Source organism: Rhineura floridana, chromosome 1 (genome assembly GCF_030035675.1).
Source record: "Rhineura floridana isolate rRhiFlo1 chromosome 1, rRhiFlo1.hap2, whole genome shotgun sequence".
NCBI lineage: Eukaryota > Metazoa > Chordata > Lepidosauria > Squamata > Rhineuridae > Rhineura > Rhineura floridana.
The window spans coordinates 25,618,977-25,639,393 of NC_084480.1; the positions used below are offsets into that span (position 1 = coordinate 25,618,977).

At 41.8% G+C, this 20,417-nt stretch overlaps 1 protein-coding gene across 5 annotated transcripts in view; it reads right to left on the reverse strand.

The window, feature by feature from the left end:
- PRLR (prolactin receptor) overlaps nt 1–4,588 on the reverse strand; it is a 255,714-nt gene extending 251,126 nt beyond the window's left edge. For all 5 annotated transcript variants that reach the window (XM_061616207.1, XM_061616167.1, XM_061616197.1 and 2 more), the window contains exon 1: nt 4,308–4,588. The gene's annotated coding sequence lies outside the window, so the exon portion shown is untranslated. The remainder of the gene's footprint in view (nt 1–4,307) is intronic.
- Nucleotides 4,589–20,417: the final 15,829 nt, after the last annotated feature.

Consider the following 20,417-nt stretch of genomic DNA (forward strand, 5'->3'; position numbering starts at 1 on the left):
AGCCCCGATGAATTCAGTGTGACTGTCTAATTAAACATAACAAAAAGATAAAACAGCAATAAAAGTAGGCCAAAGTTAAACTGGGCTGGCTGAAAGAGCATGTCCCTCAGATATAACCACATAATCTTCAAGTAGGCTGCATTTGGGGGGTATGCTTATACTCCATACATAATTAGTTTTGGTCCAAATGTTAAATCAGATATGAACCAGCTCCAAAGCTTATGACTTACAATTAAATCCAATTAATACATTGAACCTAAATAATCAGCATAGCATTACAGAGCAACAGCGAGGTGTGGCGTGACTAACTACCTCATAATCTGTGCTGACATTGCTGGAGGGCAGGATTAACAAATATAGTCATTCTAGTTCTCCCCTTTGTTTTTCTAACTCTCCCCTTTGTTTTTCTACTTCTACTGTTCTAGGGCAAGATAAGATATAATATGCAGAAGTTCTGGAACATGGAAAACAATGGAACAAATGTGAAAAGCCCATTTCTAGTAAAATATGCACTGCCTTGGGTAACATTTCTCAGAAGACATTTTTCTGAGAAAATGTCTGAGGGTTTTCTTTTTCTCCTGCCCCTTCCTGAAAAAGGCCACCTTGTAGAATGTTCTTCACCATATTTTATTGTGTTGACCACCATTTTCATTCCACAGTGCCCCAGAATTATGTCCCGGGCATTGTGGAGGATGCAAAATGGTGGCCAGGTCAGAGCTTGGAAGTAACTAGTTACAAGTAATGAATTACTTGTAATTTATTACTTTTTAAGTAACTAGTGGGTAACTTCATTACATTTTGCTGGTAATAGAATGAGTAGTAACTTCATTACTTTTGAGGAGTAATTGTAATGTTTCCAGCATTACTTTTGTGCATTACTTGGGGGGGGGAGCCGGGGACGTCTTCTCCTCCTCTGATTTGTGAATAAAAATCATGTGCTTCAAATTGGGCTTCTGTGCAGCATTGTTCTTCCTTCATGCTGTATGGGTGCTTAGGAGGTGACAAGGGAGGAGGTGGAGAGCGAGACGGCGTGGAGAAAACAATTGTTTAAAAATTGACAGGAGTGGAAGGAGAAAAGAGCTGGAGGCAATATATATACAAAAATATGTGTATTGGGGTATCATCATTGCTGGGGGTGGGGTGAGGGGATGTGAGATTCTGCTATGCCATTCTGTTAATCTTATGGATAAAAAAAAAATTCTACTACCCTGTATGTGTGTGTGCTTATTTTTAATGTTGTTTTAGGCTACTTAGATGTGCAGCAGCCAAGGCCAGCATCTTGTAGGCTTTTTTTTAAAGTAACTAAAATGTAATTGTAGCAATTACTTTTGAGTAAAAGTAAAGTAATCAGTTACTTTCAGAGCAATTGTATTTGTAACGGTAATTACTACTTTGTGGGGGCCATGTAACTGTAACTGTAATTTATTACTTTTTAAAAGTAATTTTCCAAGCTCTGGGCCAGGTTGCTAACACAGGTGCTAGTGGCTTCCATCTAGAAAATTCCAGGGCATACCTCATGCAATTCCATAAAACTTTTTGTCATCCTTGAAGAGGAAACACCATTTGGATATCCCACAAAATATAGTCATCCTCTATATTCAGTTCAGTGTGCCTGGTCCACAAGGAATCAGACTCTTCTCCAGGATTCTGTTCTGGCCAGCCCTTTAAAACATTACCCTGGGCATGATAAGATCCTGCTTAGCCACATTAGTATCTGAGAAGTCTTAACTAAGGCCTAATAACCTTGCTACTTCCTTAGAATGCTTTTGGGTAGGGTCTGAGTCTGAGAGTGGTGGTCTGCTCAGTCCCTTCTTGTCAATCTCATTCCCTAAGTACTGTTCTTCACACCACATGAAAAGGCTTTTTTTTGTTTGTTTCAAGTTTAACCTTGCTTCTTCTGGTCTTTGAAATACTCTCGAGTGTTGAGAGGTGTTCTTCATCACTTTTACCCATGATGACGATGTCATCCATTTTTACCACTACTCTTGGTGTCTCCTTTAAGAGATTTTCTATGACCCTTTGGACTATGTCAGAAACTCCATTGTACATTTGTACAAACACCTGCAGATATTTATGGACTTATCGTCTTCCTTGAGTTCCATCTGCTGGTATGCTTGGGACATGTTGGACTTGCTAAGATGTTGGCCTCCTCCCAGCACTGCTGGCAAGTATGTGAAAGGGGCCATTTGTCTACTTCAAGACTTGACTGAATATGACTTTATAGTCCCCACAATCATGGATAGTGCCATCAGGCTTAGCCAAAGGTACTATGCGTGTTGCCCATTCAGAAAATTGCAAAGGGGAGATGAAGTCACCTTGACCTAATCTCTCAGTTCATTTTCCATTTTCTCTCAGAGCGCACATGGAACTCTTATTTGCCTGCTCTCCTGGATCTATATCCTGGCCTTCATTCCCTTCAATATACCCAAGCCCTTTTGGAATACAGCAGAACAATCTCCCATTTTTTTTGTAGAGCTGGAACTTTCTGTAGATCTGCTTTATATTTTTAATCCCTATGCACTCTGAGTTCTTTCAGCCATGTTCTTTCAGCCATTTACTACTAAGGCCTTTAAAGTTTTCCATTAACATTTATATGTAACAGGGACACTTACTGAGCCTATCACAGGGATATTTTTCCCAACGTAAGTCCCTGTTTCACCAATAGATTCAGGTCTACTGTTGATTCTTTGTTGACCGCTCTAACAGAAGCTCCTGTATCTAGCTCCCCTTTCAATTTCTTGCTATCGTTTCCCAATATGACATGGAAATATTTTGTGTCTATAAACTGAGGCTGAATACATTTCTTCACAATGAAAACCCCTTTCCAGGTCTCTACACTTCTGTTGGGGGCTTTTCAATTGGTTTATGGGCTCATGTTGAGTTTAGTTTTTCATCTAGATGTATATCCTGTAATTTTTCACTGGTGCTTGAAGTTAAGGAATTTGAAATGTTCCACAATTATTCTTGGCTTTGGAGTATAGTGTCCTGACAAGATATTTCATAGCTCTGCCAGTGTTTACCACTTGGATTAACTGTGAGAAACAGTGGCTGTGAGAAACTTCTCAAAAGTTTTGCTACCACACACACTGAAAACTATTGCTCTTTGCTTATCCCCACCAGTGACTTCATTTGCTAGAAAATAGTGGCCCAATTTTTTCACATTGCTACCAGTTTCCTGGCTTGGGATGAAATTGCTCAATTTCCCTTTAGGACAATATAGATTTTCTCATTGCTACTGTTTATTTATTTATTATTAAATTTATAACCTGCCCTTCCTCCCAAAGGTAGTTAAGTTCCTCACTTTTAAAGAAGGCAGAATCTCAGGTTCTGCTTCTCAGATTTTGTGCTCTAGTCCTGCTTGCAGGCTTCTCCGGAGCATCTAGCTGGTCACTGTGAGAACAGGATGCTGGCCTGCTAGGCTAGATGGGATTTGGTCTAAACTAGCCAGCAGCAGGGCTCTTCTTAAATTCATATTTAGTCACTTTTTGTAGGCCCAAACCATAAGCTGTTTACTGAAGAACAAACACAAACTGAATAGAAAAACAGACTAAAATTCAAGAACAGTCTGAGGGTAGAATCTTTTGACCCTATATTTTCCAGTATTTCAGTCCCCCTCCCAGAAAGTCTATTATCAAAATGTGTTCGGCTTCCATTGAAATACCTCAGATGTTTTGCCTGAGCATGATCTGAAAACAGAGTGCAATAAATAAATAAATAATTTAATTCTTGAACATGATTTGGCTTGGAAAAGAGATGCCACCATCAAAATTGTGTGTTGTCAATATTTTTCTGTGATAAAAGGCCAATGTTTTATCCTGCTTTTAACCCTCCCCCCCCCAACACAGGAGCAAACTTCAACTCAGCTGATACTCAACCATAAGAAGACTGTAAATTGCACACTTTTCAGCCAAATTACTTTTTACCATCTTCTTTAAAGATGGCCGGCCAGCACTGACTAAGCACAACAAGTGGTGAGCTCCCTTGTTCTGCTTTCTAAGTCTTTAAATCTTTTATTAACTTGTTTGGATAACCTTGGACTACTTCATGTTTGCTAGAACATACTGTGAAGATACTCTACTGTTAAGAAGGACTAAACTGATTTATTTTGAAGAGGGCAAGAGGGCTCTTATCTCTGAGCTGCTAACACCCTCTAAAAGAAACCAAGAATTTAAGCTGAAAGGGTTGAGAGCTCAGAAGATGAGCTGAGAGCTACCAAGCCTAAAATAGCTTAGAACAAAGAACAAAAGAATAAAAGCACTTACAAAAGAGCAAAGAACAAAAGAAAAAAAAAGAATAAAAGCATTTACCTGTTTACAATGAAAGAACCTCCGACAATGGTGATTGCTTTTCTTTGAGAACTTGACTCCCTAGCTGCCTGTAAAGATAGAGCTTCCCTCTTTCCACTTAACCATAGACTTGATTTGTGAACAGTGGATGAACAGTGGATTTGTGCCACAGTCCTTAGTGATTTACCAGGTGGTCGGCTATAAGTCTTATAATTCTACATTTTATAGCTTTTTTAAGATTGATTACACTATTAATGACCAAGGATGGTGTTAACCAGAGCTGGTTATAGATCACTGGGAATTTCTCTGACTCGGGATGAGTCTCTTAAAGGGAAACAAATGAAAATCACTCATTTCCTTGAGAGGGGGCAGAAAGTGCAGAAAACACAGGAACCCGAGCGTGGGAGTGAGGATGATGGAAGGCATGATTGGTCACTGGATACCAAGGGATACCTGCTTGTTGATAATATCAGTGTGGAGAATACCAACAACCTTGCAACAGAGCTTGCTTTGGTAGAGGACTCAATGCACCCCACACCCTCCCTTCCCTTGACTCTGAACTCCTTCATAATTTCTTGATTTTGTTTCTATATTTTACAGTGTATTGTTATCATGTTTATTGTATTTTAATCTGTTTTTACCTTTTTGTACACCGCCCTGAGAGCTAGAAAGCTATAGGGTGGTTTAGAAATCTAATAAAATAATAAATAAATAAATAAATAATTCCAGATGATGATTCATTGCCAAATCAAGCGTTACCAGCACAAAATAACAATGTAAACCTCCAGAGCTCTTTGGAGCTGATAGAGCCTTTACAGTCAGAAAGGCTCTCCCATAGAAGGATGGCTTCTTTCAATTTCACAAGATATAAACTGTATTAAATGTTTCCTGAACCAAACTAATGGTCTTCTAACCTCTCTTACTGAAACAATAATGGCTGGGAACTGGAACCAGCTAACTGAGGAGCCGAACAAATAATTGAGTGCTTGCCAATCTCCCAAAAGTAAGCAGAAAGCAGAGTGCTCTAAGGACTTACCTAAAGTTACTAGAAAAAAGAGGCTGAACCCTCAAAAGAAGGCAAAAAATATCAAGAATCCTAAGTTCCCAACCTATAAAAAAATGCAATTTGGGAAACTTTTTCAACACCTTGAAACTGACTCCGAATCCAGAGCTACCCCACGGGATACTACAGTCTCTGGTAGTAAGAGAAAGTCTAAGGATAAGTCCAGCCTCCATCCTTTCTCTGAGATGGTCGATCACCATCTTGCTGCTTCTGTTGAGGAGCTCCATGCTCAAGAAGCATTCTTACAGTGACCTTCTGCAAACGTACCTCCTGAGACCATGACTCCTGTGTTAAAGGGCAACTTAGATAAAAATTGGAATCTAATTTTGGATAGGAAGAAATTGATGTTAGCTAACTTCCAGAGACCTAGAGGTTTCCTCCCGCAGATGCTAAGAAAAACTCATATTTTGAACGTCCTCAAGGAAACACTCCCGGACCATTCTCTCCATCTAGATATAGCCCGAGTGGATTACCTTCCTTCCCCTCCAAATAAGACCCGCGCTTTGATTACTTTTAATGACCCGAGCCGTGCATCCATTCTTTATGCTCTCAGAAAGGAATTAAATAGACACGATCTCTATCTCCAAAGAGTTTTCGAAAATGCTGCACCTCCGCTATCTCTGACTTATACGCTGCAAAATTACATAAGAACATAAGAACATAAGAAGAGCCTGCTGGATCAGGCCAGTGGCCCATCTAGTTCAGCATCCTGTTCTCACAGTGGCCAACCAGGTGCCTGGGGGAAGCCCGCAAGCAGGACCTGAGTGCAAGAACACTCTCCCCTCCTGAGGCTTCCGGCAACTGGGTTTCAGAAGCATGCTGCCTCTGACTAGGGTGGCAGAGCACAGCCATCATGGCTAGTAGCCATTGATAGCCCTGTCCTCCATGAATTTGTCTAATCTTCTTTTAAAGCCATCCAAGCTGGTGGCCATTACTGCATCTTGTGGGAGCAAATTCCATAGTTTAACTATGCGCTGAGTAAAGAAGTACTTCCTTTTGTCTGTCCTGAATCTTCCAACATTCAGCTTCTTTGAATGTCCACGAGTTCTAGTATAAAGAGAGAGGGAGAAGAACTTTTCTCTATCCATTTTCTCAATGCCATGCATAATTTTATACACTTCTATCATGTCTCCTCTGACCCGCCTTTTCTCTAAACTAAAAAGCCCCAAATGCTGTAACCTTTCCTCGTAAGGGAGTCGCTCCATCCCCTTAATCATTCTGGTTGCCCTCTTCTGAACCTTTTCCAACTCTATAATATCCTTTTTGAGATGAGGCGACCAGAACTGTACACAGTGTTCCAAATGCGGCCGCACCATAGATTTATACAATGGCATTATGATATCGGCTGTTTTATTTTCAATACCTTTCCTAATTATTGCTAGCATGGAATTTGCCTTTTTCACAGCTGCCGCACACTGGGTCGACATTTTCATCGTGCTGTCCACTACAACCCCGAGGTCTCTCTCCTGGTCGGTCACCGCCAGTTCAGACCCCATGAGCGTATATGTGAAATTCAGATTTTTTGCTCCAATATGCATAATTTTACACTTGTTTATATTGAATTGCATTTGCCATTTTTCCGCCCATTCACTCAGTTTGGAGAGGTCTTTTTGGAGCTCTTTGCAATCCCTTTTTGTTTTAACAACCCTGAACAATTTAGTGTCGTCAGCAAACTTGGCCACTTCACTGCTCACTCCTAATTCTAGGTCATTAATGAACAAGTTGAAAAGTACAGGTCCCAATACCGATCCTTGAGGGACTCCACTTTCTACAGCCCTCCATTGGGAGAACTGTCCGTTTATTCCTACTCTCTCCTTTCTGCTTCTTAACCAATTCCTTATCCACAAGAGGACCTCTCCTCTTATTCCATGACTGCTAAGCTTCCTCAGAAGCCTTTGGTGAGGTACCTTGTCAAACGTTTTTTGAAATTCTAAGTACACTATGTCCACTGGATCACCTCTATCTATATGCTTGTTGACACTCTCAAAGAATTCTAATAGGTTACTGAGACAGGACTTTCCCTTGCAGAAGCCATGCTGGCTCTGCTTCAGCAAGGCTTGTTGTTCTATGTGCTTAGTTAATCTAGCTTTAATTATACTTTCTACCAGTTTTCCAGGGACAGAAGTTAAGCTAACTGGCCTGTAATTTCCGGGATCCCCTCTGGATCCCTTTTTGAAGATTGGCGTTACATTTGCCACTTTCCAGTCCTCAGGCACGGAGGAGGACCCGAGGGACAAGTTACATATTTTAGTTAGCAGATCAGCAATTTCACATTTGAGTTCTTTGAGAACTCTTGGGTGGATGCCATCCGGGCCCGGTGATTTGTCAGTTTTTATATTGTCCATTAAGCTTAGAACTTCCTCTCTCGTTACCACTATTTGTCTCAGTTCCTCAGAATCCCTTCCTGCAAATGTTAGTTCAGGTTCAGGGATCTGCCCTATATCTTCCACTGTGAAGACAGATGCAAAGAATTCATTTAGCTTCTCTGCAATCTCCTTATCGTTCTTTAGTACACCTTTGACTCCCTTATCATCCAAGGGTCCAATTGTCTCCCTAGATGGTCTCCTGCTTTGAATGTATTTATAGAATTTTTTGCTGTTGGTTTTTATGTTCTTAGCAATGTGCTCCTCAAAATCTTTTTTAGCATCCCTTATTGTCTTCCTGCATTTCTTTTGCCAGAGTTTATGTTCTTTTTTATTTTCTTCATTCGGACAAGACTTCCATTTTCTGAAGGAAGACTTTTTGCCTCTAAGAGCTTCCTTGACTTTGCATGGGAAGTAGTATGAAGAATGGGGGCTGTAAACACACGATCTCCCCAACTTGTATTGGTGCTCAGGAGCTGATTCGACCTCATAAGCCCTATGATGCCCTATCATACTTGAAGCCAATTGACAAGGAAATTGTATCTGACATTCACCCTTTTACGAATGATACCAACATTTTTGAGAAGGAAGAGTGTTGGCTGATACAGTCATTTGGAGAGCTCCCTCCTGAGGCTCAGGTGGAAATACTAATTAAATTGGACACTTTGAAAGAGCATTTAACAACCTTGTATCTGAAAAGTGGCAGCTACCAGAAGGAAATGCAAAGCTCTTCCCTGGAAAATCCCCTTTTACATCATGAGGCCCCTGCTCCGAAGATTTTGATGTCATCTCAGGAAAGAGAATCTGAGATTCAACCACCCGCGACTCTGACAGCTACTAATCTTGCTGTAAATCTCGGATTGTCTGCTCACTCTTTGAACCTTCGGACTTTTCGACCTGAAAGTAATAACCCCTCACCAAGAAAACCCTCATTGACATGGACAGAGATGAGAAAATTAGAGGTAGAAGAACTCGGCTCATATGACTCCTGCCCTACTGCGAAGGAGTCCCCAAATAAAGCTTTAGGACTGATCTCTTCCAATGTGAGTAGATGGAGCCCAAGCTTGGAAGAGATTGAGCTATTAGAGATGGACATTATGGTCTCTGAGACATCTATTGACCACCTTGCCCCCATAGCATGGGCTCCTATAAACACCCTGGAGGAAAACCATGTGATTCAACTCCTTTCTTTAATGAGAGAGTAAGTCTGTTGAACACTCGGCCACCAAATCCATCTCCCCACTCTACCTGACCGAACTCTCTCAGGAAGTCTGATCAAATAAGGGTGTTGTCTTGGAATGTGGCTGGTTGGGCAAATAAGATTTGTGACTCGGACTTTTTTGCCTTTATCAACTCCCAAGACATTATACTTCTTCAGGAGACTTGGCTCAAAGAAGACCTGCTTCTGAATGACTTCTCTGCATACTCACTTGTGGCAACCTCCAGCACAATGGGTGGCCGTCCAAAGGAGGGGCTATCTATTTTAGTCTCGACCAAACTTGGCATTACTATTACATGGCCTGAAAATCTGGATAATATAGCGATGGCCCTACTGCTCAAACTCCCTCTTTTTACCTTTTTGTTAATCAATATGTATATTCCACCTTTACACCAAAAAAATATGATCAGAGATACTTGGGAAAAGATGGAGGGATACATCAGCAAACTTTTGTCTGATCACCCTGAAGCCTCTGCAATGGTGGCTGGAGACTTCAACGCCAGAATTGGCCCCAATGATGAAGCCCTGTACTCGCATTTCCAACTTTTACCTCCAAATCCTGAGTGGGAGCACCCCCTTCCGCAGAGACAATCTAAAGATCAGAAGTGTAACTTTGCTGGATTATGTCTTTTACAACTGATTAACTCCCTTGACTTTGTGATACTCAATGGGAGTATAATGGGGGACACTCAGGGCAAATTTACATTTATATCCAATTTGGGGGCCTCTACCATAGATTACTTTATGGTATCCTATAAGCTACTCCATAGGGTTTCTTACTGTGGGGTGGGTGTAAGAGGTGACAGTGACCACTTACCTTTGCATCTGATTTTCAATCCTGGGGATCATGCAATTCGTATGGAGTATGATCCAATGTTGAATTTGTTGGCCGAGCATAGACATGCACGCATAAAATGGTCCCCAAAACTAAAAGCTGTTATGTTAAAACTCCTCCATTCAGAGGAAATTTCTTCCTTGCGTGAAACTATAATTACAGCACAGACACCGGAAGTAGCGGTAGAGAATTTCCAGAAATTTGTTACCTCTATTCGCGATCCATTAATTCCTAAAATCGTTGGAAGGCTTGAAACCCTACAGCATAATTCTAAACCATGGTTTGACCACGAGTGTGTTACTTTAAAGAACTTACTTTTGAGTAAATATAAATTTTATAGATCCTTAGACTTACAATTTTTACCTGATGAATATTTTGGGCTTAAGAAGTGCTACAAAGCATTAATTAGATCCAAAAAACAGCTCGCTAGGAGAGAGGTCTGGGAGAACCTGATAAATGCTGTCAGAGTGAGGGATTCATCTACCTTTTGGAAACTGGTCTCTTGGGACGGTCAGTCTTCCATTCCGGCTATGGACTTTCATATTCCACCCACAGTCTGGGAATCCCATTTTAAAGCGATTTTTGCTAAATCCCAAAATAAAGATTCCACTCGTGAATTGGTTAGCCACCTGGAAACGCTCCCTGAATGGCCCCCAGTCTCAATATCAGAAATTGTCTCGCTTATAAACAAACTTAAACCGGGAAAGGCCCCAGGTAGTGACAATCTCCCCCCGGACCTTCTCAAAGACAATGTGGACTGGTGGGCTCCACTTTTGGCTGCTCTCTTCACGCACATTGATTGATCTGCCCTCCTACCTGATCATTGGAGACTAGCCATTATAATTCCTGTTTTCAAAAAAGGGAAATGCTTGGACCCTGCCAACTATCGCCCAATTAGCTTGCTAAGTGTGATCAGCAAGCTGTATGCCAGCCATTTGCTAGAGAAATTTTATGACTGGCTTGAGATCCATAAGATTCTAGATGATGAACAAGCCGGCTTCAGGGCGGGACGCTCTACCCTTCACCAGGGGCTGATATTACAACATCTTGTGGAGAAATACATGTCCCCCTCTGGGGGAACCCTGTATGCGGCGTTTATAGATTTTAAATCTGCATTTGACCTCATTGCTAGGGAAAGACTCTGGAATAAATTGATGGAGCGTAACATTGACAGACGACTTTTGTCTCTGATTAAGAGCCTACACCAGAACACCTATTTGAAAGTTAGGTGCAACCGCGCAGGACAGTTAACCGCTCCTATTCCAACTCATAATGGTGTTAAGCAGGGCTGTGTACTTGCTCCCTCGCTGTTCAATTTTTATATTAACCCCTTAATCAAACATCTCGCAGAGGAAAATGCCCACCCACCCATCTTGGCGGGTAAACCTTTATCAACTCTACTCTATGCGAATGACGCTGCCCTCCTGTCCTTAACATGCATGGGCTTGCGACGCCTTCTGAGAGCGCTTACCCCTTTTTGTAAGACAGAAAAGCTAATACTCAATTATGATATCTAAGATCTTAGTATTTACACACAAAAGGCTCTAACATCGCTGGTTATTAAATGATCACCCTATTGAACAAGTTTCCCTGTTTAGATACTTGGGAATTATTTTCCACTTCTCGGGCTCTTGGAAACCCCACTTGAGCAATGTTGTTGAAACTGCTCAGAGAAGTATTAGGGCGCTATTGGCATTCTTCTTTTCTAATGGGGGCCAACATATTCCCTCAGCTATGATGGTGTTCAACACTAGAGTGGTGTCCCAACTTCTTTATGACACCCAGCTATGTTCCCAGGGTAATTATGCCCCTCTGGAATGTGTCCAATCTAAATTTATCAGGACCATTTTAGGTCTTCCAAGCTGTGTTCCAAATGTTGCTGTCCGCCGGGAAGTAGACACCCTGTTGATTGAGACCAGGGCTTGGGTCCAGAGGTTGAATTTGTGGCTAAAATTAACTTTTTCTCCCATGGGACTTGCTCCGCTAACTCTCATTGATACTTACCAGTCTAGATGGAAACTTGTGGTGATCTCCAAACTCCAGTCACTTGGTTTTTCTCAGGCAGCAGTATTACATCTTGGGTACTTCAAGGCTAAAGACCTTATTTCACAATGTATTAGGGATATTGAACTTCAAAATAATCTGGCTCATTTGGCAGCTTTCCCTAATACTTGGGTCAGTGTAAATGTACCTACTTCGGCGGGCTATTTATCTAATCTGTGTATCCCTAAGCATAGAAAGGCATTTACTTTAGCAAGATATAATGTACTCCCCTCAGTCTTATTGGAAGGGCGGTACAAGAGAGTGCCTTATTCAGAACGATTTTGTATTTGTAACTCTGGTGCGGTGGAAACTGTTGAACATGTATTATTGCACTGTGCCCTTTACTCTGATTTACGTACTTTGTTCATTGACCCGTGTCTTCTTAAAAGAGCTAGAATATTAGAAGAAAATTCCTTCCACGCTCTACTTAAGGATCGTGACCCATTCATTACTGATATGGTATCTAGATTCTGTGTTACGGCCATGGCCCACAGAAAGAGCTTGGTCTAATCATTTTAATCCCTGTTCTTACCATTTTAATATGTATTTTATGGATTTGGAAACGTGTGTTTTATGTTTTTCTGTATGTATTTATTTTGCTTGCTGGTCATGGACCGAAATAAACATTCATTCATTCATTCTTTAAACACTATTACTTAAGCACACTTGCCTAATCCATCAGCTGTCATTTCACTCAATAAGAGACTAGACAACATGCCAAAGTAGGGTTGCCAGGTCGGAGCCATCCAAAAACCTGAGAAAATGGGGGCGGCCCCTAGTGATGTCACGGGGCGGGCCATAGTGATGTCACAGGGCAGGCCCTAGTGATGTCACGGGGCGGGCCCTAGTGACGTCACGGGGCGGGCCCTAGTGACATCATTAAGCACGATACATTGTATCAACCACAGTTGCTTGGAGCATGCCATTAAAAAAAATTCTCTGGAGATTAAAATAGAAATCTTACCTAGGTCCATCTGAAGTGACAAGGTCATTCTTTCTCACAAGCTTAGGGTGATGCAAAATGGAAATGGACTGCCTTCAAGTTAGTCCCAGATAGGGTCTTCATGGTAAGCAGTATTCAGACAGAGGTGGTTTACTATTGCCTTCCTCTGAGTCATAGAGGCAGTGACTGGCCCAAGGTCACCCAGTGAGCTTCATGGCTGTGTGGGGATTTGAACCCTGGTCTCCCAGGTCACAGTTCAACACCTTTAGGGAACATTTAATCTAGCTTCCTTGCTTCTGGCAAGAAGGGTTTACGTGCCCTCAGGCCAGGCCATTATTGGAAGAAAGGAGCCTAGTGTTACAGAGATGTTAGATGGGAGCACAGATGGATGCTCCTGAAGGCAGCAATTATAAACATGCTTATTAAGGAACTAAGCCCCATAGAACTCAACAGGACTTACTTCTGAGTAGATAGTTTGGATTGTGCTGTTAGTAATGCTTGACTAGGGATCCTCTGCAAAGACATCCATATCCAAGCAGGGTTGACAACCCCCTGCCTGGAATGCCCTGCCCTTATCTTTTAATGTGGCTGCTCCAAACTTCTTTACAGATTTGACCCTTCACTTCAGAAAGAGGTCTGAGAAATGAGTAAGAGAAAGAAGATTCTCTACCCTTTCTGTCTACTCTGTGGGGTGCTATAAACTCACTTGGACAGCCAATCCAATTCCAGTGAGTAATAATTGACAGAGAAAAAACACCCATGGTTTGGTCTACCTTCACAGGCAGCAGCTTGGGAACAACAACTGCAGCCACACTTTCAAATATGTGAATTCTCTTTTACCATTAGTGGGCAAAAAACAAACCATCATGCAACCAACAAGGCACATCATCAATGGATTTTAGGGGTTTAGTTGACCACATGGAACCACTGTTGTTGCTTCTATGGATGTAAGGGAGGAGGGTCAAAGGTACATGAAATGCAAACAGAAAATGAAAAAAGACAGTGATGCTTCCCTAAATGCAATACCATACCAACCACAGCAACACATACCAAAGGGTCAGCGTAACCCTTCAACTTCTAGGTAGAACTCTTACTAGGACATTAGGGACATTTCTTGGGAGGTGCAGTTCTGATGCCTTCTAGTTTACTTGCTTCTGGCAAGAAGGGTTTACGTGCCCTCAGACTTGGCCATTATTGGAAGAAAGGAGTTTAGTGTTGCAGAGATGTTAGATGGGAGCACAGATAGATGCCCCTGAAGGCAGCAACTGTAAACATGCTTATTAAGGAACTAAGCCCCATAGAACTCAATAGGACTTACTTCTGAGTAGATACGGTTGCAGCCATGTTAAGGACAAGGGAGGACATTCTAGGCAAAACAGACAAATAATTGGGTGTCCGAACAAATTAAACCAGAACTATCACTAGAAGTTAAAATGATGAAACTGAGGTTATCATACTTTGGACACATAATGAGAAGACACGATTCACTAGAAAAGACTAGGAAAAACTAGGAAAAACATAAGGTAGTACAAAAAGAGGAAGGCCAAACAAGAGATGGATTGATTCCATAAAGGAAGCCACAGACCTGAACTTACAAGATCTGAACTAAATAGGACTTACTTCTGAGTAGATACGGTTGCAGCCATGTTAAGGACAAGGGAGGGCATTCTAGGCAAGCAGTTGGCAATCACAATTATACAATTATACAATTACCTCTAGTATTAAGGTAAAGGTAAAAATGTGACAGAAATAAAACCAATAGCACCAGGTTACAAACATTTTTTTTATTAACAAACACTATCTTTAAGAGAACAAAGGCAGGTTACATCACCAATCAATCTAGTCCCAACTAGAGTAGAGACCCACTGAAGCAATGAAATTGCAGCTGGTTTTAGACATTTATCTCTCTTACAAAAGAGAAGTGGATGACATCCAAGGGATGTTTTCAACCATTATAAACATTATAAACAGTATTACTCTTTATAAAAGAAAAACAGAAAGAATGAACAAGGTGCTTTCACTGTAGGAACTGGTGTTAAATAACTAAACAGGCTGAGTTTAGAATTTGTACTTCTCATTTGAAACACAAGCTTTAAGCAACCTTTGTTCTTCCTTCACATATTTAAAAAACTCAGCACAGTTCATGCCAAAGTTTAATTTGACACAAAGCTCTGCTTTAACAAGGGAAGGTAACATACGGTTCCTGTTGTCAGTCCATACATTGCCCATTAGTGAAAACGCTCTCTCCACGAAAGCATTGCTTACTGGGATGGCAAACACTGCACTGACAACCTTCACCAGAATTCTTGATCTGATGCTCTTTAGCAACTGCACCCATTTCTCATCCAGAGGAAGATCAGATGTTCTGACCTCAGGCACAAACTTTTTAACCAGGCAAAGTTCATCAAAAAGTCCATCAACAGCCGAAGCTCTCTGGGAGGTTTACAGTAACTAAAAACATTAAAAACAAATATACAAATTTAAAACACATCTTTTAAAAACAATTTAAAACACAATTTAAAAAATTTAAAACAATTTATAAGCAAAAGTTATTATTAGACAAAAATTACTAAAGAAATTGAATATGGTTTATCAACAATGAGCATTTGACAGCTTTTATAGTAGTGTCAGTCTCACAATTAACCAGTATAGTTGTCTAAACAAGTCTACCTTCTGAGACTTTTGAAACTACATAATGCAAGAGACAAAAGTAGGGCACATACATTGACCATAGTGGGGGATGCTGAAGCTGAACTCAACATTACTCTTCATTTAACATGGATTCCACCTAGTTTGGGGTATGGTGAAACTCAGTGGGATCACATGGCAGGTAAGTAAACTGACTCCTTCCTTCCCTGGTCAATGAACAAATTGTTCAAGAAGCAGTGTATCATCATGTTTTGGGATGTTTTATTACAATGCCCAATACTAAGGTTGTAACCATATGTAACAACTACTTTTGAATACAAGTGGAGAGGATTGAGGTGTATGTCATCCTATGTGCTAGCCTGCAGACTTAAAGATGTACTTTTAACTCGCCAACAATTAACTTTAGACCAGAAAAAGATCGTTCAATTTACTTTTTTATGGTTAAAGTATGTAGAAACCGCAATTAAAAAATAAGAAAAAAAGGGGTGGGGGAATGTTGCCAAAGCCATATTGCTCTAATAAAATTATGGCTCTATAAAAATGCAGCTTTCAAACAGGCCAGTTTCTTTCTGTTTTGATAATATTGAACATCTGACAGCTGGTAGTACACATGCTGTCATCATTCAGGGTTTGCAGACAGCAACAGATAACAGAAAGCTTTTTTAAAAAAAAAGGGGAGAAGAAAACACAGACTATAGACTGTCTTGCAAAGTTTAATACATGAATTCAGATATGAAGCTAAAGTGGGGAATTCTACAGCCAGATTTAAATCTAACCTGGCAAGAAATAATTAAGTCCCTGGAGGATGGAAGCACTTAAAAACACACAGTAACACAAAGAGGAGAGAAGAACACAGGAGTCCTGCAGAAACAAATCCTTTCTGCCCTTAACTCTACTCTTCTTATGGCCCATGTATTTGTATGGAGGCAGCCCCGAGCTAACAAATCCCCAATTTTAGTTTAAGGCAAGGGTCAAGCACAGTAATACCCCAAGAAACATGCTTTCACCACCATGGCTCAGCCCAGAAATGAAGAAGTAAAGACAGTATCGCCGAGCATGTGCAAAGTTATTTCAATAAACAGCGCTTCAAGCACCTGAGATTAAGTTAAAGAGTTGCAGGTGCGAGAGTGTGACATCCAAACAGGCCCTCAAAGCCTTTCAGCATGCTTCCTTAACAGATGTACCAGAAGTGGGCCGGTCAGCCTACCTCCGAAACGGCTGGACTAAGGAGGAGGAGCCGGCCCAGTCTGCCCTCCACGGCTCCTGCTGAGGCTGAGCCTGCAGGCCGCCGCGTCGGCCCTGTCTCGGCAGCGGTTGCTAGGAGACGGGCGTCGCGGCTTGTCAGCCTCAGCAGGAGCCGTGGAGGGCAGGCCAGGCCGGCTCCTTTTTAGCCCCGGAGCCGGTTCCTCTGCTCCGGAAAGGACGGCTGCCGGCTTCACCCCTCCTGCTGTGGGCACCCCTGGGCAGCAGCGGCCGCGATGGGACCCCCCAGCGGCGCCAACAGCAGGAGGGGTGAAGCGGTCGGCCGTCCTTTCCGGAGCTGGAGAACCGGCTGGACTAAGGAGGAGGAGCCAGCCCGGCCTGCCCTCCACGGCTCCTGCGCTGAGGCTGCCAGGCAGGCCGCAAGCCGCATGGGCCCCGTCTTGGCCGGGGCTAAGAGGGAGCCGGCCCAGCCTGGGCTCCACTGCCACCACTTGCCTCCACCCACGGCAGCGGCCGTGATCCCCCCCCAACCAGAGACTTCAGCAGCCTGAGCCCCAGGGGAACTGGCTCTGGGCCGGCCGGGGCTAAGACGGAGCCAGGCCAGCCCAGCCTAGCCTCCGCTGCCACCGCTCGCCTCCACCCACCCATGGGCCATCAGTTCACCCTCACACGCCCGGCCTCACCTGTATGTTCTCTGTGGGTGGTGGCGGGAGCGGGCAGGGGCTGCTGCTGGAGGAGTCCCTCACTGTGTCGGCTGCTCAAGTCCTCTGCCTGCCTGAAATTGTAAAGAGCGGAAGTCGGCCAGCCGCAGCCCAACGTATGCGTGGTCAATCACGCATGCGTGGCTGAGGGGGCCAATAAAAAGCCGGAGATCCACCTTTTAAATGGAAGTATAGCCGGAGGCCGGAGACAGCCCCCTTGTCCCGGAGTCTCCGGCAGAAAACCGGAGACCTGGCAACCCTATGCCAAAGAGATTTATAGCATAGATACCTAACTTGGCCTGCAGTGTAGCTGAAGGTGTACAATGTGGTTCATGGAAAAGCTGTTTCAAAAATAAATTCTAATACAGCTTCAGTCTTAGTCTCAGTATGCTCCACAAGTACCTTAGTACTAGATTAGTATAAAGTACATTTCCATAAATAAATGGTTTCCTTTTAAAACCTCTCAGTGTGGAAGAAATAAAGTTTACTACTAAAGATGGGTGAGTGGAGGCATTGAGACTGCAGTACCCAATCTCCACTGTTTAGGAATGTTACCAGTCTCATTTACTGGGCCAGGTTCAAGGTGCTTATGTTAATTCACAAAGCCCCAAACCACTTGGGACCAAAGTACCTTAAGAACCGCCTGACTCCCTATTTTCCATCATGATCAATGAGAACTTCTGATGGGGCACCCTTAGTGGTTCCTCACACCTCTGCAGTTCAGTTGGCCTCCACCAGGGACCAAGCCTTTAGTGTGGCAGACCCTGCCCTGTGGAACTCCCTGCCATTTCTTGAAAAGTGAACTTTTTAGACAGGCCTTAGTAACATGAATTTCTCTCTAACTATTGCAGTATTTATTGATGCTTTTATTATTGTTTTTATTGGTTTTATTGGTTTTTAATTCTATCATGTTTTTGTATGTTGTAATGCTGCCTTGATATACTTTTAGGAAAAGTTTGGCTTACAAATATTTTAATAAATGAATAAATTTATACACAAATTATTTTGCTGATTATGAGGCCCACCAATCCAAGTTTTGTTTAAACATTTTTTCAGGGAGCATGTCTTCACCTAGAGCAGATGTGGGGGAACCTGTGGCCCTTCAAATGTTGGGCGTCAGTTCCCATTATCCCAGACCATTGACTGGATGGGACTGATGGAAACTGGAATCCAACAACACCTGAAGGATCCCACGTTTGCCATCCCTGATCTAGAGCTTGTCACCAATCTATGAATTGTGCCTTTTGTGACTAGTCTCTGTTAATACAGGAAGTCTGGGTGGGAAGGATATTTCCAGAAGCTTCTCATTTAGATAATTAACGATTTTAGTGAAATGCTTCCCCCAATATTCCTCAGAAATGCCTGTAAAAAAATTACTCCCACAATCCATAAGATAACATAACCTAGAGTTTGGTTCAATTTCTTTCCTAACTGGCCTGGGCAACATACTCCCAGATATATATCTGAAAATATTGTTGTTTTTCTTTTAACAAGAATTTATCTTTTAAATAGATTTTTAGCACACCCTTCAATAATGACTTGAAGGAGAAAGTTCACTTACTGCACCATCCAAACGCAAGATCCGCAAGGATGAGAGAGTTTGAATTTAGCGGATTTTGGGCTCCCCCCTCAGAGCTGGGGCTTAGCCAGCAGAACTTAAACTGGCATAAGTCTTAAAAGGGGGGCATTTCATGGGCGCAACAGGACAGAGCAAGACTTACACCTATTGCAGACCACATGACCTAGCAACCTGGAGGAACTTCGCTGTCAAAAAGGAATTCCTCCAAATTCCTCCTGAACAGAATTTGGAACCGTGGTAACTTACGCTGGTGTAATTTGCATCAGTTTTCTACTGCTCAGATTGCTCTGTAACCCCCCCCCAAAAAGGGGGGGAAAGAGGCCATACATCCTGATAAACAGCACTTTCTAGCTTAGGGAATATGGGATGATGATGAAGCAATAAAGTAACACATAAAGTATGACACTCCTTGCACATGATGATAAGTAATTGTAGTCACTTTCCCTCCACTTTTACATATAACTAACGAATTTATTACAGTAACCACCTTTGGATGCTGCTGAAGTCAGAAAGTTTTAAATGAAAGCTCAGGTCTTCAGATATGTAAAGAACTTTGGATCCCATCCAATCATTCAAGTCCTTTACTAATAGGATTAAAAAACTGGTTTCAGAACACAGATTTCTAATGAAGCCCAGATGTCATGTTCCTAATCCTTTGATCCTTGAGGTGGAATATAAACATTGATGCAAACCAAAATTGCTCTGTTAGGCCAGGCTTCCTCAAGTACTAACAAACCAAGATATTCAGTGACAAGAATACTTGCTACATAAACATTTCTTGAAAACAGGTAATTACATCACTTCTCCCTCATCCTCTCCCATCTTGCTTATTTGCTGGAATATAATATACAGCATAATAAGGCAATATAATAGTATATGATCTATGTCAAACATCCATGTTTCTTGCAAAATGCACACACACAGAGAAAACCAATTGATTACCAATTTATTCAGCCATCTGGCAATGTACCAGGAAAAGTATATTTATTTGTATTGTAATTTCCTTTTTGAACCCAGTTTTGCAGCTTGTCTAAGTAAAACTAAAGACAGATTTCCTTGTTTTGGTCAGATATTGAAATCTGAACCCTTTTTTTTCCACCAGGAACTGATGAGTGGTACTACATATGTTAGGAAACGTAAACTTAGATCAAATTTCCTATTATAGTTTTATCTAGGCTTAGGATTTGGCCTGTTCATCTTCATAAACAGGCCATCTATATTTTTTTCATCAACAATATTTTGAGTTGACTTTAAGGAGATGAAATTCCAAATGTCTGCTTTTGTCAACCTTGATTCTAAACTGATATAGCAAGGCTAGGTGTTTAAAAGCCTATCTAAGCACTGCTTCTAATGCCATTAGAAGAAAATAGTCTCCTGCAGAAGACCTTCCAAAGGGAAAACTGGAGTTTTGTTATTTCCATACATATATTTTTCTCAGAATGTTTATGAAAAAAAATCAGAGAGGCATCTCCTCATGTGCTCCAGGATGGGAATTCTTCAGAATTGGACATTTATTTGTTATTATTATTTCAT